Here is a 19,170-nt window from a genome sequence, read left to right as displayed (position 1 = left end):
TGCTTGCTTTGCAAGTATGAAGCCCTCAGTTCAAACTCCAGTTCCACCAAAAAAATAGTTTATTCAGCTTGTAGTTCCGGAGGCTACAAAGTTCAAGAACACAGCACTACATCTGATCAGTGTATCTAGTGAGGGCCTTCTGGCTGCATCATGACATTGGCAGAGGGCATTCCCATGGTGAGACAGAACAAGCATGAGAATTTGGGTCTCTCTTCTTCTTCTTATAAAGTAACTAATGCACTACCTACATGACTTTATTGTGACCTTATCTACTCCCAGTTATTTCTCAAAGGCTGTACCTCCAAATACCATTAATGTATAAATCTGGGACTTAAATTTTCAACACATGAACTTTAGTGGGTACAATCAAAACATAACAACTTCTGAGAGATCAAGAAAGATTTTTTTTTGTGAAAAGCCTGAAAGATTTTCTTTGTATTGAACCTTATAGAGGATACTGGAAATCATCAGTAATTATTTTGATGCAGAGTTATTGAGAAATCTGTTCGGGGCTGGGTCCATGGCTGAAATGCTAAGCTTCTGCCTTGCAAGTGCAAGGTTCTCAGCTTAAACTCTAATACCACCAAAAAAATAAGTTTGGAATTCATTGAAGATTATATAAAGGAAAAAATGGATATGAAGAGCTTGAGGACTCCTTCTAGATGTTTGCTACAGGAAAGAAGAGAGAGAAGTGACTGAAGGAGAACTGGAATTAAAGCAAACCCACCCCCCTTTGTCTTTTAATTTAAATTCCTTCCTTCTTTCCCTGGTTTCTCAGCCATGTGGATGACAACTTCTTATGCTTGAGTGAGTTTTATAGTTCCTCAGCTGTTTATAAACACAGCCTAAATTAGGACTGTGTGGCTGCCTGGCTTGTCCAGCTTTTAGATATAAAGGATCTATAGCTTCTTGTGAACTATTTACCACATTCTCTTTTTGAAATTGGATATTCATTCCCACCCATTCTCTTATCTTTTATAAATTACTTTTTTTTATTCTTTACTTTCATTTGGTCTCTTGTCATTTCATGTAATTTATAAGAGTTGTCCAAAAGCCATGGATATCATGTTTTCAGAATGATCCTTTGCTACATGTCTTTTCTTTGAATTAGAAACTATGAGAGTTTTTGATATTTTGACTCTGTCTTCTTGTTTCACATTCTACTGTTGTCTTAGGGTCATCTTGGCATTCTCTCTTAGATAATGTCTTCAGAAGTCATTTATTTAGTAAATTTCTGTCTTCTGTGCATCTGTGTTGCTGGAGATTATAGCCATGTCAGCCCAATAGTGCATTAAAATAAAGAGGCTTTGTCCTGATTCCCAAACTCCTTAAAATCGCCCGATGATTTCACTATTTAAGTTTTTGATAGTACACTAAGAGCAAGGCAATTATTTTACATAAGTGAATCTTTTATATAATTACATATCACACATAATTTCAAAAGTTGGCAATAGATGTTATATTAATGAATTTTGATGTAAGTTCTTCAAATTAACAAAAATATGGGAAATTATTTGATATAGTATGAACCCCCATCCAAAGTAGATAATTCTTTATTGGTTGAATACTTTTTCTCAGTCATTCAGTCACTTTAATTCTGATTCTGTTACCAGATGTCATTTTTCATTTCACTTTCTCTCTTGTTTTTTTTTTCCTTGATAATTCTTTTGCTTTTTGTTTGTTTTTATTTTTGGCAGCAATGGGATTTGAACTCAGGGCCTCATACTTGCTAGAAAGGTGCTCTACCGCTTGAGCCACAACTCCAGACCTGTCACCTTCTTTTTACTCATTCTGTCCTCCTTATCGTTTCTTACTTCTATCCAACAAGGACCTATTCTGCAGATTAATGTTCACAATATAACATTTGTTCTACTTGAAAGCTACAATACCTTCTTGCTCACTAGGTAAAACTTAAACTCCTTTGCCAAAGTCTCAGGGTTCTATGTCATCTGGCCCTATGTAACTGTTTAACCATTAGTCCTTAGAAGGTCACTCTTGGCTATTGTGATTGTTCCTTTTGTGCATGATGATTTATCTGTGTTGTAGGTTCAATTCTGCCCACTCCAAATTCAAATGTTGAAATTTTAACCCCAAGGAACTCAGAATGTGACCTTGTATGGAAACAGAGATTTTTCCATGTAATTTGTTCGGTACAGATGAAGTCACACTTGAGTGGGACCCTACTCCAAAATGACTGCTTTTCTTATAAAAAAACCAAAAAGGTAGGGGTATTTAAGGACAGACACACAGAGAGAGTGCCATGTCAACATGAAGGCAGAGGTCAGAGTGATATGCCTACAAGCCAAGGAACACTAAAAGTTGATAGTAATGGATCAGGGATTAGATGAAAGGCATGAAACATATTGTTCATCAAAGCCCTCTGAAGGAACCAACCCTGCCAGTTCCTTGACTTTAGCCTTCCAGCCTCCAGAACTGTGAGACAATAAATTTTTGTTACTTAAGACACCCAGCTGGTACTATCTTATGGACGCCCCAGGAAACTAAGACAATATGACAGAAATGCCATTGAATTTTGGTCCAGTAGTCCATGATTTAATCATCCTTCAGGACTTTGGTTTTTGTCTTCTCTTTGAAGATTTCCCTGATAAATTTAGTGTACATAGATTTAATTTCTCTTTTTTTTTTCTCACTGAACAATACCTTATCCTGCACTGGTTTATAGCGCATTGTCTAATGGTAGTATACTTTATTATATACGATAGTATTTACCAAGGAATTTAGATATGCAAGTCTCTTTTTCTTCCACCTATAATGTAACTGACTTATGGTCATAGACTTCATTTTCTTTGAGTTCTCCTAAATTTCTAAAATACAGGCATTATTAAGCTTAATTTGTTTATTGATCCTCTGAAATGCTTAGACATGCTGATCAGATGGTTGCTGTTAGGCTACCTCATCACTAAAGAATGATTCAAAATAAGCAATGAACTTATTGAGTTGTGTTTATATTGCACATAAGGAAATATAATTGTGATTGATTTCTGTAGCTAAAATGGATTCACTTAATTTAAATTGCTGTGTATTGTACTTTAAAAATTATTTCAAGTCATACAAAATAGATTTATTAATTCATAATATCCATTTTATTTACTAAATTATATGTATACAGATAAGTGATATGCATATCAGAAATACCACAATTCCTAGAAGTTTTCTTGTCTCCTCCATTGCTTTTACTGAATAGTCTATTTTTTTACCTAACATTTTAATTCTTTCTACAACTTACAAACCAACTCTTTTGAACATGAAATGTCTAGCATGTTGAAGCTGCTTCATAAGTGCCTATGAAATCTGGAGATTGGACTCCTAAACATTTGTTTAGTACCTGCATCTGTTTAGTTTGCCAGATATGGCAAACTCTCAAACAAAAATTATGGATTATTATATTTAGACATTCAGTTCAAGTACCTATTTTTACTTTCCCCTTCATATCAAAAGTAGAATTGTTTTTCACTCTCCCATTTTTGCTTTTATTTCCAACCTAGAGTTAATGAAGCTCTTTTACCTTCTTCTTTGGCATTTCAGGGATTCTGCCCTATATACAAAGTAATGTGAGCACAACTCAATGCAAACAAGTAATTGCTGTATTCTCTTCTGTTGTGTATTTTTCTTTCACACTGCAGGTTGTCAATAGAGTTATAATAAAAAGTGACACCAAGTACTAATAACTATATGGTTGGTTTTTTTCTCCTTGCAGTCCTGGAATTTGAACTCAGGGCCTTGTACTTGCTATGCAAGTGCTCTACCACTTGAGCCACACACCAGTACTTTTTGCTTTAATTGTTTTTCAGATAGTGTTTCTGCCTTTTGCATAGGCTGGTCTGGACCACTATCCTCCTACCTTTGCCTCCCAAATAGCTGAGATTACAAGCATGAACCCAGCCTGTATGGTTCTTTAGAAGAATTTAAAATGACTTTCAAATGTATTATCTTATTTCATCCAACAGTACTTTGATATAGGCATCATTACATTTCCTGTTTTATGGTTGAGAAAACTGAAAACCTTAGAAATTAAATGACTTGTCCAAAATCATTTATCCAGACACCGAGGAGTAAACTCAGGGCTCAAATTCATGTCATTTATCTTCAAATTCTTCTTGTTTATTTTTCTTTTTCCCACTAGATATCTTTCCTATTTTTTACAAGCAAGCGTAGTATATATTTTTCTTTCCAAAGACATTTTAGCATAGCTGTGCTAAAAACTGAATATTTCTAAAAAAGGAAACAAATTTGCAGTCCATCCATACATCAGCTCCTTGACATTAGAGCCACTATGACAAGTCAGGTCCATTTGACCTCCCTCCCTCCTCTCCTACCCTTTCTTTCTTGCTGACTCCCTTTTTTTCCTCCTTTCCTTCCTTCCCTTCCTTCCTTGCCTGCTTCCTTCCTTCCTTCTTTCCTTCCTTCCTTCCTTCCTCCCAACCTCCCTTCATACCTTCCTTCCCTTTTTTCTTTTTCCCTTCCTTCTATTTCCTTCCCCCTTCTTCTGCTCCTTCTCTCCCTCTCACCTTTCTTTCTTAGCTGCTTAGCAACTCACAAGTAATATATTTAGTCATGAATTCCTGACATAGCCAGTATTTGCATATCATTAAGTATGAAATATAGAGGGAAGCTGAGAGAATTTCTTTAAGGGTAAAATGACTGCACAACAATAAAAGAAATCTTAAAAAAGAAAATGGACACATAATTTTATTAAAAAAAAAGTAAGCTGCTGAACTACTAAGAAAACAAAATGGACTAATTAAAAATATATTTTCCCTGCCATTTTCACTTCTGGAAAGTCATCTGGCAGAGTTGCACTTCTGTGAATAGATGTATGTTTTTTTTTTTTTTACATGTGTAAGAAATGTTTATTACAGCAAAACATTCCCATAAATATGAGATTAGACAAATTATGGTATATCATGAAATGGAATACTATGTAGTCATTATAATGATATAGAAATATATCTAATACTTATCAATTTATAAAAAGCAAGCAGCCCAGTAATATGTATAACATATAATATCATGTTCCCATCTTTCTAAATGAACACATACTTGTATGTAAATTAAAATCGAATGAAAGAATCCATACTTGGTTAACAATTTTTACACCATGGTCTGAATTCAGATGATAATGAGAAGATTAAAGTAGTTTTGACTTTTAAGTTTATGTTCTTTTAAATATCTGGTAAAATATTTGCATCAAAAGGGGAGACATAGTTGTAACTGATGCCTCTATTTTGCATATGCTAGCTGATCCAAGATTGATGCTCTCTACCTTTCTTTGTCTAAAAAATAACAGCTTGTTCAAGTATCTTATTTCCTTAAAAGGTTTTTCTCCAACTTAGCTTTCACTCAGTAATCTCACTGTGATGAGTTGAATTGTGTCTTCCTAATTCATATAATGAATTCCCAATCCTCAGTAACTCAGAATGCTATTCTATTTTCGACATAAAGTCTTTAAAGTAAAATGAGATAATATGGATCCAATATGACTGGTTTCTTTTTTATTTATTTATTTATTTATTTATTTTATTATTCATATGTGCATACAAGGCTTGGGTCATTTCTCCCCTCTGCCCCCACTCCCTCCCTTACCACCCACTCCACTCCCTCCCTCTCCCCCCCACCCCCTCAATACCCAGCAGAAACTATTTTGCCCTTATTTCTAATTTTGTTGTAGAGAGAGTATAAGCAATAATAGGAAGGAACAAGGGTTTTTGCTGGTTGAGATAAGGATAGCTATACAGGGCATTGACTCACATTGATTTCCTGTGTGTGTGTGTTACCTGCTAGGTTAATTCTTTTTGATCTCACATTTTCTCTAGTTCCTGGTCCCCTTTTCCTATTGGCCCAGTTGCTTTTAAGGTATCTGCTTTAGTTTCTCTGCGTTAAGGGCAACAAATGCCAGCTAATTTTTTAGATGTCTTACCTATCCTCACCCCTCCCTAGTGTGCTCTCGCTTTTATCATGTGCTCAAAGTCCAATCCCATTGTTGTGTTTGCCCTTGATCTAATGTCCACATATGAGGGAGAACATACGATTTTTGGTCTTTTGAGCCAGGCTAACCTTACTCAGAATGATGTTCTCCAATTCCATCCATTTAAAATTTAAAATTTAAAATTTTACAAAAAGTATTTGTTGTAACATTGGTTATAGTAGGAAAAGACTCAAAACAATAAAAAAATCCATCAGTGGGGAAAAAAAGAGCAAAATGACTGATAGTCCCACAGAGTTGCTCCACAAGATATGAAGGGGAAAATATAGAATGAACTGAATTATTTGATTGCAAACCCAGCACAAGAGTCCCACTGAAGCTAATGGAACTACTAACACAGTTAGGATAAATAACCTAGAGAACTGAGCACTGTGGGATTAATTAGGGAATTCTAGCAGACACTGTAGCTTTTAGAACTATAGCTAATGATGTAGTCTTTGTGGTGTGTAATGATAAAATTTCTCAAAAAAAAAAAAGCCCAGGGATACTCTGTTAGTCAAGATTCTCCAGAGAAAGAAAACCTGTATAATTTATTATTATAAGGAATTGGCTTACATGATTGTGGAAGCTGAGAAGTCCCAAGGGTCTGTTGGCACTCACTATTATGTGGTTTGAATCTGATTCCAAAGGTCTGAGAACCAGAACTTATGGTATAAGCTTTAGTCCAAGGGCAGGAGAAGAACAGCCTCCTAAGTCTAGCAGTCGGGCAGGTGAGATTTCCCTCTTTCTCAACCTTTTTGTTCTATTCAGGTCTTCAGTTGATTGGAGGAGGTCCACTCACATTAGTGAGGGCAATCTACTTCTCTATGGATTCAAACATTAATCCAGACACACTCTCATAAACACATCCAGAATAATGTTTGAACAAATGTCTGAGTACCCTATGACCCACATAAATTAACCATCATAGTTATAATTTTAAAGAGATAAAACACCCACATGCAATCACAAAGCAAGACAGAGAGACATAGAGATAGAGAGACAGAAAGAAGCAAAAGCATGTCTGAAGTTTCCAAATACAAATTGTCCTTTTAGTGGCATCTTCTGTCCTTCTAACCAACTGAAAAAAATTGCCACATAAAAATGCTTCCAGAATTACTTTGATATTTGGAAGCACTGAAGTATTTTTAGGCCTTGGGGAACATATTTACAATGTTGAGGAAGTGGATTTTTTTTTCCTGAAAATCATCCCTTCTCCAATTGACTTTTGGTGTGGAAGTTCTGGAAATCCCTACCAAGTAACACAAATAAATTTGAACTTGTCTCAGCAGTTCTTCTGGGCTCATTTATCATTTACTTCCTGAGATTCTTCAGCTTTCTGTGACTCAAAAGCAATTTTCATTCATTTGTAAACTTAAGCATCCTTATAATACTCAAATCAGAAGAAAGGGGTATTTTTTTTTTTAATTTGAATCAAGGATCTCCTCTGCTATGAAAGGAGGACTTTTACATTTTAAAGTAAACCTGAATGTCTTCTTAAACATGCTTTCTCAAAGCGAGTTGTTGAAGAAGCAATCAATACTATCTATGTATTGTTCTTTTAAAACAGCATAACATATTTCTGTAACTTTCATGGTCAGGTGATATTTTCCCCTTTTAAGGGTACACTCTCTCAAAAACACACATACATAAGTCTATTGGAGTTCAGTGCTTTGGATGCTATTATAGAGAAGAAATAATAACTTCATTCATCAATTACTGATATATCTCCATCTGAAATAGAGTACTTTGTTCTCTCTGTGGTGAATCTCTTGGGAATGTGTTTTATGATTGGCTTCTCTCATTGGACTTCATATAGAGAATCTTGGTTCAGTGTTCACTCATTCACTGGAATGAGTGCTGGAAAGTTTTTCCAGCACTTTCTACGTGCCAGGCATATAATTGGTGCTGGTCATATAGCCATGAGAAACACCATACTAAGCTTCTGAACTCATGACACTAATTTTCTTGGAGATAACATTTAAGACTTATGCCCATTTTTCACATGCAGATGAAAATGAGAATTGTGGTTGATGTTTTGTGCTTTGTTAAAATAAGAAATCCTGTTTTTGTACTCTTTTGACAGTTGTTTTTAAAACTTTAGTGCACTGTGTGGTCCAAGGTCCAGCAATATGAGGCATCTCCTGGGAGCTTGTTAGGAATGCAGAATCTTATACTTTATCTCAAACCATCAGAATCAGAGTCTGCCTGTTAACAAGGTCTTCAGGTGATTACTATGCATGGAAAATTTTGAACAGCATTGGTTTAAAGCATAGAGTTTACTAATTTATCATCTTAATAATTGGTAGCTCTCCAACACTTTTCAGCCATATGCTCAACTGGAGAGGAATTGCAGTGTTCACATTCCCTGTTTATTTTCATCAGTGTCAGTATACAATTTGCTTTCCTAATATTGTTTCTTAGAGTGTGGTTCAAGCTGCACCAAAATCATCTGAGGATCTTGTTCAAAATGCACATTCCTAGACACAACCTTAATTCTCCTTAAGTAGGTCAGGTTGAGTCTCAAAATATGTACAGGTTTCCCAGGTGATCCTTATCTACATTAAAGTTTGAAAAAGACTATTGCAGGCTAGTTCTAGATTAACATCTTTTTAAGGATGGATTTCCAAAAAAAAAAAAAAATCATTACCATTGAGTCATTAGTTAATATGTTCCTGCATAGAAAGATGAATGATTCAGCCTTTGCAATATAGTCCTGCATATTAGAGTAGTTTCAGTTTAAACCAGGGTTTCTCAGCCTCACACTATTGCCAATTTGGATCAGATAACTCTTTGTTGTATGAGCTGTTCTGTGCAGTGTAGAATATTTAGCAGCATTTCTCATTTCTACCCACTAGAAATCAGTGTCATACCTATGCCCACCTATACTCAAAGTTGAGATAACCAAAAATGTTTCTAGATGGTGCCAAACATCCCCTGGAGGGTGAAATTGCTCTCAGTTGAGAATTGTTTAAACCACATACAAAAAGGAATATGGTTTTATGTAAATGTGATCCCTACTCTTGGTATCTATTTGTATTATTTTGATTCTCATGAGGGCTTTTGGTTCTTTGCCAACAGTGATGAAAGGATTATGTACAAACTTGTAAGGATTACCTGGCCATTGGGGCTAGTTTTAAAAACATTTTATGGTAGAAGAGACTAATGTTATGATGGGAAAGTGGAAAAATTTATATTTATTACAGAGCAAGGTTGATGTTGTTCTTTGGACCCAAAGAACAAATCAAAATTAGGTAGAATGATTTTTTATTTTATTTTTGAGTCACACTGTACATGCTTCTCATTGCTAAAGATGATGTATGGTATCTCAAGAACTTTGTACTTCAGGGATAGGAGCTCCTTTCTAAGGAACAAAATAGAGGAACAGGAACATGTACCAGCTTTAGCAGAGACCCTGAGGAAATGGAGAAGGCTCAGAGGATGCCCAGGGGCAGGCTAGTAGATAAAGATAGCAAGTGTATATTATTTATTCCTAAACTCTTAGAAATACCCTGGTCACACTCAGAAATAATCAGAGTGATATTGAAGGGAAATATCAGACTCATCAATAGCCAGAGAAATTTCTGTATTCATTCTGTAACATTAGTGAATTTCTGGTATGATTTGCGGTTTTGTTCCATCCACTATCCTTACCAGATTGCTTATCTTTTCATTTCTTTTTATTATTATTGTTTGTCAATATTAAGCAAGTATTTATATTTGTCATTGGTCAATTGTGATGATACTGGAAAGTGAATCAGATCAAGTAACTCATTTTATACACACTCCTTGTGCATAAAAAGTCAATAAGATCAAATAACTTATTTTTTACACTCTCCTTGTGCATAAAAAGTCATTCTAGTACTAAGATGGGTACCTTGAAGATTTATATTTGGAAACATCTGTACTTATTTTTTTAAAAATATATGTCAGAAGAAATTTGGGGAACTTAATAGATGAATATAGTGGGTTTATATGAATTAAATAAAAGTCTCTCCATTTTTGAGAAGTCATTGTAGTTCATATGTTAAAGAAATAACACTACAAGAAAAATTGGATTTAATTCTTATCTTTGCTGTTTACTAACTGTGTATCTTTGAACCTCAGTCTTTTTATCTGTTAATGATGAGAAGTTATCTCATGAGGTTATTAGGGAAGCAAAGTTAAATAAGATTAAGTATATGAAAATGCCTTCCAGAACAGTAAGTCCTTGGTAAAAGTCTGTCATTAAACTTGTGGTTTTTTTTAATTTCTTTTATTCATATGTGCATACTGTTTGGGTCACTTCTCCCCCTCTTCCCCCGGCTCCCTCCCTTTCTCCCCACCTCCTCCCTCTCACCCCCACCACCACCTGCTCGCTACCAGGCAGAAACTATTTTGCCCTTATCTCTAATTTTGTTGAAGAAAGAATATAAGCAATAATAGGAAAGCCCAAGGATTTCTGCTAGTTGAGATAAGGACAGCTATACAGGGAGTTGACTCACATTGATTTTCTGTGCATGTATGCTACCTTCTAAATTAATTCTTCTCAAACTAACCTTTTCTCTAGTTCCTGGTCCCCTTCTCCTATTGGCCTCTGTCACTTTAAAGTTTCTGCATTAGTTCTTTTGCATTGAGGACATCAACTGCTATCTTGTTTTTTTTTTTTTTTTGGGGGGGGGGGTTTCTTGCCTATCCTCAATATCCCCCTTGTGTGTTCTCATCTCTTCATGTGATCAAAGTCCAATCCCCTTGTTGTGTTTGCCCTTGAGCTAAAGTCTGCATATGAGGGAGAACATATGATTTTTGGTCTTCTGGGCCTGGCTAACCTCACTCAGGATGATGTTCTTCGGTTCCATCCATTTACCTGCAAATAATAAGATTTCATTCTTCTTCATGGCTGCATAAAATTGCATTGTGTACAAATACCACATTTTCTTAATCCATTCATCAACAGTGGGGCATCTTGGCTGTTTCCATAACTTAGCTATTGTGAATAGTGCTGCAGTAAACATGGGTGTGCAAGTGCCTTTGGAGTAGCCTGTGTCACATTCCTTTGGGTATATCCCCAAGAGTGGTATTGCTGGATCATATGGCAGCTCTATGTTTAGAAGAAGCCTCCTGATTTTTTTCCAGAGCAGTTGTACTAGTTTGCATTCCCACCAGCAGTGTATAAGGGTTCCTTTTTCCCCACATCCTCGCCAACACCTGTCGTTGGTGGTGTTTGTAATGATGGCTATTCTAACAGGGGTAAGATGGAATCTTAGTGTGGTTTTGATTTGCATTTCCTTAATGGCTAGAGTTGGTGAGCATTTTTTCATATGTTTTTTGGCTATTTGAACTTCTTCTTTTGAGAAAGTTCTGTTTAGTTCACTTGCCCATTTCTTTATTGGTTCATTAATTTTGGGAGAGTTTAGTTTTTTGAGTTCCCTATATATCTGGTTATCAGTCCTTTGTCTGATGTGTAGCTGGCAAATATTTTCTCCCACTTTGTGGGCAGTCTCTTCAGTTTAGAGACTATTTCTTTTGTTGAGCAGAAGCTTTTTAGTTTTATGAAGTCCCATTTTGTCTCTGCTGTCTCTTAGTTGCTGAGCTGCTGGGGTTCCATTGAGAAAGTCCTTGCCTATACCTATTAGTTGCAATGTATTTCCTACTCTTTCCTGTACGAACTTTAGAGTTTGGGATCTGATATTAAGGTCCTTGATCCATTTTGAGTTATACTGGTATAGGGTGATAAACATGGATCCAGTTTCATAAACTTATGTTTTACACATATATTTATTACTACCAATATTTGAGCCAGTTTATGTAACACAATTTTATCTTTGGAACAAAATATTATAACATTGAAAACTTGAGAAAACCTATTTCTTAGAGTTCATATGATGATATTGTCTTATATTTATAGCCAGTTCTAATAAGATCTTTAATTACCTAAGTAACTAACTTACCATGGATTATTTCCAGGACCAAACTACTTTGTGCCAAATTCCTGTCTGGTCTGAATATTTCAACCAGCTCTTGGATATAGAGTGCATATAGTTTGTTTTCAGTTTGCAAATTATATGACAAGTCTTTAAATGTAATAGGGATTCAGGCTTCTTTGGTTAGCAGGTTAAAATACTGGATAATTACCTAAGCATGTAGTTGTTTAATAATACTAGGGAAAAATGCTTAAAATTAAGCAAATTCACTTTAAACAAGTCAGTTGCAGGTGTCTTATGTGGAGGAGTCATTCATTTTCATTTATTCATTAGAGAAATGCAAATTATTAGGGAAAAAAGCACTTCTGGAATGTAATCCACTTGGAGAGAGATATAAGGCATCACATGATTAACAATTTTTAAAAATGTAATTTATAGAGAATGTCTTTTTGCAACTACATTAAGATTTAGGTCAGGTATACAGAGAGATTAATTTAAATACACCTTTGTCTTTCCTTCCAAGAAACCTAAGTCACGTGTTCTAGTTATATTTGTTAAAAATGCTGAGTTAATTAACAATCATTGCTTGAAGCACAGCTATTAATATTACTTTTACAGTTCTTTTCTCTATTCATCTATTCATTAGTTTTCAAAAAAGAACCAAATCTAATATATAGTAAAATTATTATGTTCATCAAAGCATCTGAATAAAAACAGTTTAAAGATGGGAGATGGAAGCTTGGGCACAGTTAATGACATGGAAATAGTATAGTTAGAAACAATGTAAGGATTGTGCAAATATAACAAATAACTTTGATCTCCTAGTCCTGAGATTATATTTGGGGTCTCTTGTGGAAACATATGATGCTGTGAAGAAAAACGAAAACAACATTGTTAAAGTAGGAGACATTGAAGTAAATGTTAGTTCCATTATTAATACCATGAATAGAAATAGCAGCAATTTTTTAGGAGAAAATGCCAACCATAGATTATGGGACACCAGTAGAACTTAAATGAATGTGGTAGAGAAGAGTGATTAGAGCTATGTGATGAAGAACGACCAGGCTTGTTTGGGCCAGTAACTATTCTGTAACACAAAAAGTCATATTTATTTTGACACAGGGACAGTTAGGAAATTGATGCTGCTTTAATGAACATGAATTGTTGCTAAAGAGGCAAGAACATTAAATTGCATCTCTTATTCATTAGTATGATATAAAAATAGGTCTCTGGGATTTTAATAATATATAAGAAGATATCCATTTTTACTTCAACTTCAAAACCAGTGTTAGTTTCATTTTAAATATCCTCCAAGTAATATTTCTTCAGTAAGAAGAATGTGCTCCCAAAACAGGCTTTATAAATTCTTAAAATCTTGAGTAGAATTGTGAAGAAATGTGACTGAATTATAGGACTTACATGTTTATGTGTACTAAGTTGTTGTGGGGTCATACTAATTAACATTAGACATTGATTAAAATGGTTAAATTTAGCAATGCAATTTAGTCAATAATTTACGTATAAACAGGTGATTGGGAATTTGAGTGGCTCCATATCATTCATAGATGCACCAATGTAATGTTTAGATTAATTTAAAAACTCCAAATGACTTATAATTTGGATATTGTTGTGACTGAAATTCTATTTTCTGGAAAAAATAAGTATATATTTTTTAAATTAGCTTTTAATATTTAAAAATAATAATCTGCATATTTTCTAAAGAATGCTATTTCAACTTGATGAATTTTCAAATCCAACATTACAAGGCAATCACTCAACTGAGCCTGACTGTTCCTTAATTTCAAATAAGGTGGATTTAGCCAAGACAGCTACTAACCAGCCATGAATAAGCACAGACAAAAAGTGCAGAAGTAGAGACAGATGTACTCCCCATGGGCGTTGAGGTTAGGGAAGCTACTTTGGAGGAATTGGGACTTCATTTGGGCCTTGAAATATGAATCCAATGTATATTGGCACAGAAAAAGAAGTCAAGAGAAAGAATGAGCCATGTCTTGGAGTTTTTCTGCAACAGAAGACTTTTGTCCAGGAGTGTTAGCAGATTAAACTGCAAAGATAAAGACCACATTGTGGAGGAACTATGAGTAATCATGAGTGATTCTACACTAGATTTGCCAGTTATTCACTTATAAATGACATTTGGAAAACTTTGAAACCTTCACTATTTCCAGAAACTTCTACCCATTCTCTTACTCTCAGAAGATAATGTCTCCACCAACAAAATGGAAATGGATAATAACTTTCTCAGTCTTCTGTTTTCATTTCACAAACCTACACACTTTATCCTAGTTTCCATGAGTGATAGAACCATCTGACTTCTGAACTTCATCTCTTCCTGTCTTCAGAGGACACTTGCTCTAACCAATAACCCTACAAACTCATTTTTAAACTTCTTTATTTCTATTTTACCCTTCCCATCAGCATTTAGTTACTCCCTTCACCACACAATTCTTACAGCTGTTGTATTTTTTGCTCCTCTTCCCCTTTGTAGCTAACTTTCTTAAAGTTATCAACTATTCCCATATATTCTTTTCTTCCTATCAGATATTTTCCTTTATCTACTTCAATTTAGATTTTTCATGCCATGTCCACTCCAAATTATCTCACCAAGGGCCCTAATAATTTTTGTATTGTTAGATACTTTTCTGTCATTTTTCTTGCTTGACTTCTAGACAACAATTAATTTTATTGATAATTTCCTCCTTTGAACATTTATTTATCTTGTTTCAAGGATACTACACTCTATGGACCAGAATTCTGAGTTGCAAATAACAGAATTCACTCTGATGGTTTAAGCAGAAAAGGAATATATTGAAGAATGTTAGATAATTTACAGTATATGTAGAAAGACAGGTTTTGATGATGTTCAGTCAAGGCAGCACATATCACATCTAGGTACAAATCCCAATACTCTGCCTTTTTCACCACAACTCACATAAATACTGTGGACTGTTCTCTGGGGACAGGGCTTGGCTTTAGAAGTTGCTGTTTCCTCCCTAAGTGCTGAATGTTGTCTCCACCATTCTAACTACATGATACCACAATCTTGCTTACTTGTAAAGTTCTCTTCTGAATTAAATTCTACATATGTGTTCCTGGTACCAGTCCTAGGTTGCAGGCCTATATACCAGCTTCTAAAGACACTAAAAGTTTGAGTTGTGACTTCTGTCTTGGGGACAAAGGAGTTTCCCCAGATACAGAACCATTATTTTGACATTGACCTTCCTTCAGTGCTTGTGGATTTTCTGCTACCCATCTGAGTAATCTTTGTCAGTCTATTTCTTTACTTTTCCCTTAAAAGTTCAAGTGTTACAGAGCTCTTTTCTAATTTTTTTCCTCTTCATTCTCTGCCTTCTTCCTGGGATACCGTATAATAACATCATGGCTTTAATTAACTTCTCTTTGTTTATGCCTTCCAAATACTGATCTCTAGCCCAGTTCTGTCTACTGAATAAGCTTTAGATCCACCTAAATTACTGCCTCCTGGGCATTTCTGCTTGGGTTTGTTACAAATATCTCAAATTCAGCATATCTAAAACCAACCTTCTTGGTAACCCAAATGCATCCCTTAAATTGTTCAGGTTAAAAAGGAAGATGTTTCTTGAGAAACTTAGCTCCCTAATGTACAGGCATCAAAGAATAAGCAATTTTAAATCTGCCACATTCCTTCCATATAATGCTGTCATAGACTCAAGAATTGAAACTACTAATGAATTTCCTCCTAGCTTCCAGCTTTACTCTTCTCTGATCCATCCTTTACCCTGTAGTTAAAAAAAATCTTTCAATCTTGCTTAACAATTCATAACCTCTCATTCTTTGCTGACTACCCTCAGAGGAAAAGCACACACACACACACACACACACACACACACACCTTTGCATATATGCTACATCTGGAAGGATACAAAAGAAATTGTTAAGAGTGCTTGTCTTTGGGCTCAGGAGTAGGAGAACTGAGTGGCTGAGAATCAGATTTAGTTTTATTGTACAATCTATTGGATCTTTTTGAATTTTATACCATGTCTGTGTATGACATATTAAAAATTGATAAAACTTCAATACAATACCAGTAATCAAAAGATACTATCAGACTTTCAAATAGTTTGTAAGAATTCCACCCAATATAATTCCTGCTTATTTCATCAGCCACATTGAATACTTTGCTATTTTACAAACATATAAGATTCTCCTAATTTCCAGAATGTGTTCAGTTCCCTTGTTTGAAATGCCCCTTCTTTTCCTTCTCACCGAGATTACCCCACATTTCCCCTTTAGTCCTGTACTTAGAAATCCCATTTTTCTTGCCTGCAAGACTAGGTTTGGAGCCCTCACTTCATTTTCTGAGTTCAACTATTCTTATCAAATTCGCGTTGCATTTTTTGTTATTTGTGTCTTGACAGAACAACCACATCTGAAACTGTAAAGTCAGATACTACATCTGCCTTATTTAAGACTATGTCACTGTTATCTAAGTTAGCACCTTGGACATAGCAGGAAATCAGGAACCATCATGTGAATAAAGCACACATGCATTCTCCTGCTTCTCAGTATTCCAAGTGCTCTTGTCTTTCTCCATAGGTATTATTTTATGATCCGTTCGCTGCCCTGTCTGAAATTTGCCTACTGTTTGTCTCTCTCTGTTTATTTTTAATTTAGGAGTTCCCACCCCTAAGAATAGCGTATTCTATTAAGAATAGCAAGAAAGCTGATAGAATGCCGGAGCATTCACTCTTCTTGTAGAATGTACTATACAATTTACAATGAATGGATGTAAGAAATGAATGAAGCAAAATTGAGACCATTATTTTGAGATGTCAAAGAAGAAAATCATGTTTCATTCATATGTTTCAATCATACATTCTGAAGGATATAGCTTCTAATACATAAAAATTAATCTTTCATAAACAAACTCATTAATGCCACTAACTTTAAAAAATATGATTGATGGCAATTCCTTTCAATGTTAGCTTATTTGTAAATGATATTTTAATTTATTCTTTACTGATTTTTCACTGAGCAGCCTACTTATACTTGCAAATTTTGTATTTTTAAAAATACTCTTCTCTTTCCAAATGTTACTCTCATATCTCTTGCCAGATTTATGTTTCTCAGAACTTAGCCTGTTTCCCGGTCTGTGAATTAAGTTATTGATCTCTTTGCCAGCTTTGTCCAGTCAGTATTTCACAATTGCTGAGCCAAGAATTAGCAGTAACCCATACTGATCTGTATTATTCTTCAATATGTGGAGTGCTTACTGTTGAGCTGCATGACTTCAAGATTTTATTGACTGAGCAAGAAGGCATTAGAGTTCATAAACATGCTAATCTAATCCTTTTAAAGGATAAAATTCAGATAAATGGTGTAGCCTTGGAAATACACCATGATTTAAAAAAAAAAGTATTAGTGACATCCATGGTATAAGGTCAGGGTAGCTCATTGCTGTGGCTAAAGAGCAAAGAAGAAGGGACATTATACTGGAATGTCTACCACCTCTGATTTTAGTCTGGAGATGACTCCTTAGGCCAAAAGGAGTATTCATTTTGGACTTGAGATCTGGAAATTTCTTTTTGTGACTGCCACTCATTAACTGCCTAAGCTTATGCTAGCATGATCTTCCCAAAACAGATGTGATCCAATTAATATGCTCTTAAAACCTTCCCTATTGCACAAAGGACAATGTCTAAATTCTTTATGGTGGCCCACAGAAGTTTGTGATCTGATGCCTGCCACCACTAGAATTTGTCTCTGGCTTCTCTGTGCCTCAGCATTTCTGATTATAAATTTCTTGGGGTAGGTTAGATAATTTGTGAATTTCCTCTCAGTTCTAAAAATCTGTGATTCTGAATAATTACAGAGTGAGCATTTGCTTTCAGATAGGAAAAAAGGGAATTTATAAACATCCTGTTTTTAAAACAGACCAACTTAAAGTCCCCAGGGGCAAAAGAAGTTGTTCAAGTTTAAGAAGCATGGTTTACTTCTGATCTTTAAGTTTGATGGGATATGCTATAATAGCCTACAAAATCCTGAAGAATCAGAAACTACTGCAACAATATAGAGCACGGTCTCTTTGTTAGAATTTCAAAATATGAGGGCTAGTACTGACTTATAAATTATCCTTTGATGGTGAAATTAAGGTATGAAGAAATGAAATGCCTGTCCAGGCTTCTTCTTTATTCCCAGTCTAGTGTTTCTGTACATACAAAACTCTCATGTGTTTTGTTTGTTGCTCCTACAAAAAGCCCCTGTCTAGGTAAATATCTAGGCAGTGTACTAGGAAGACAGTGGAATGGCTGCCAAGTTGAACTTTAGATCAGATCAGTATGATACTTTTCCTTTCTCCTTTCAGAGGTAAACCATGAAAAGACTCATTGATTTGTTCAACACATGTTTAACAGTGCCAGCATTGTTTTAGATAAGCTCTCAACTCCTCTGGATCTTATTTTCCCATGGAAATAGATAGTAGATTTATTAACACATAATAGGGTAATTTCAGATGCTGAAAGAAATATGAGGAAACTGGGGTTGGGAGGTTACCTTAGATTTAGTAACCACATAAAACTGAGAATTCTGTTAATTCAAAAAAGGTTTTCTAACCTCAATTGTAGTTATATTACTAAACTCTTTGTGTCATTTTATCAATTCTTGTGAGATGTGATTGTGTATGCCACCTCCCTCCTTACTCCTTCTAATACCTTTTTGTCTTCAGGTTGCTGCAAAGATGTCTTCCTTTTATTTGTTGAATATTTAAATGCATCCGTATTATGTCTGCTATCCCATGGCTGTATTTCTATTGTTTTCCTGGACAAATTCCAATCAAATGGATTATTCTTTGTTCCTCAACATTTCATTCCTTTGCTACATCTAGTGTATATCTTAGACTTGAACTCTGCATTATTTCCTATTCAGTGCACATTGTATGTGTTTCTTTGAAATAAGATGTTTACTAAAAATTTTTAATTGTCATGAAATGACTAAAATGGGTTTTAAAAATTAAGGCTCTTTCTGTGGATTGCCAGAACAATGTAAAAATAATATCAGTCAACCCCACTGAATGCTTTGTTCTTAAGTCAAATTTCATAAATTTCTAAACATTTTATGATTTAAGATAAAAAAATTGGACTATAAATGACAATTAATGGCCATCTGTGGTGAACACACACTCTGATCAGGTGTACAATATTCTAGTTGAGTAGTTAGGCAAAAATATTCCAGTTAAAGCATAAATATTAATTTTAGCATTTTAAAGTCATTGTTTCCCCATACTGT

The 19,170-nt window shown here is 34.9% G+C and overlaps 1 protein-coding gene across 7 annotated transcripts in view; it reads left to right on the top strand.

Moving 5' to 3' along the window:
* Nell2 (neural EGFL like 2) overlaps window positions 1-19,170 on the top strand; it is a 374,296-nt gene that overhangs the window by 196,673 nt on the left and 158,453 nt on the right. The gene's annotated exons all lie outside the window — the stretch shown is intronic.

This window comes from Castor canadensis, chromosome 8 (assembly GCF_047511655.1).
Source record: "Castor canadensis chromosome 8, mCasCan1.hap1v2, whole genome shotgun sequence".
Classification (NCBI taxonomy): domain Eukaryota; kingdom Metazoa; phylum Chordata; class Mammalia; order Rodentia; family Castoridae; genus Castor; species Castor canadensis.
This window is presented reverse-complemented; position numbering and strand designations above follow the sequence as displayed.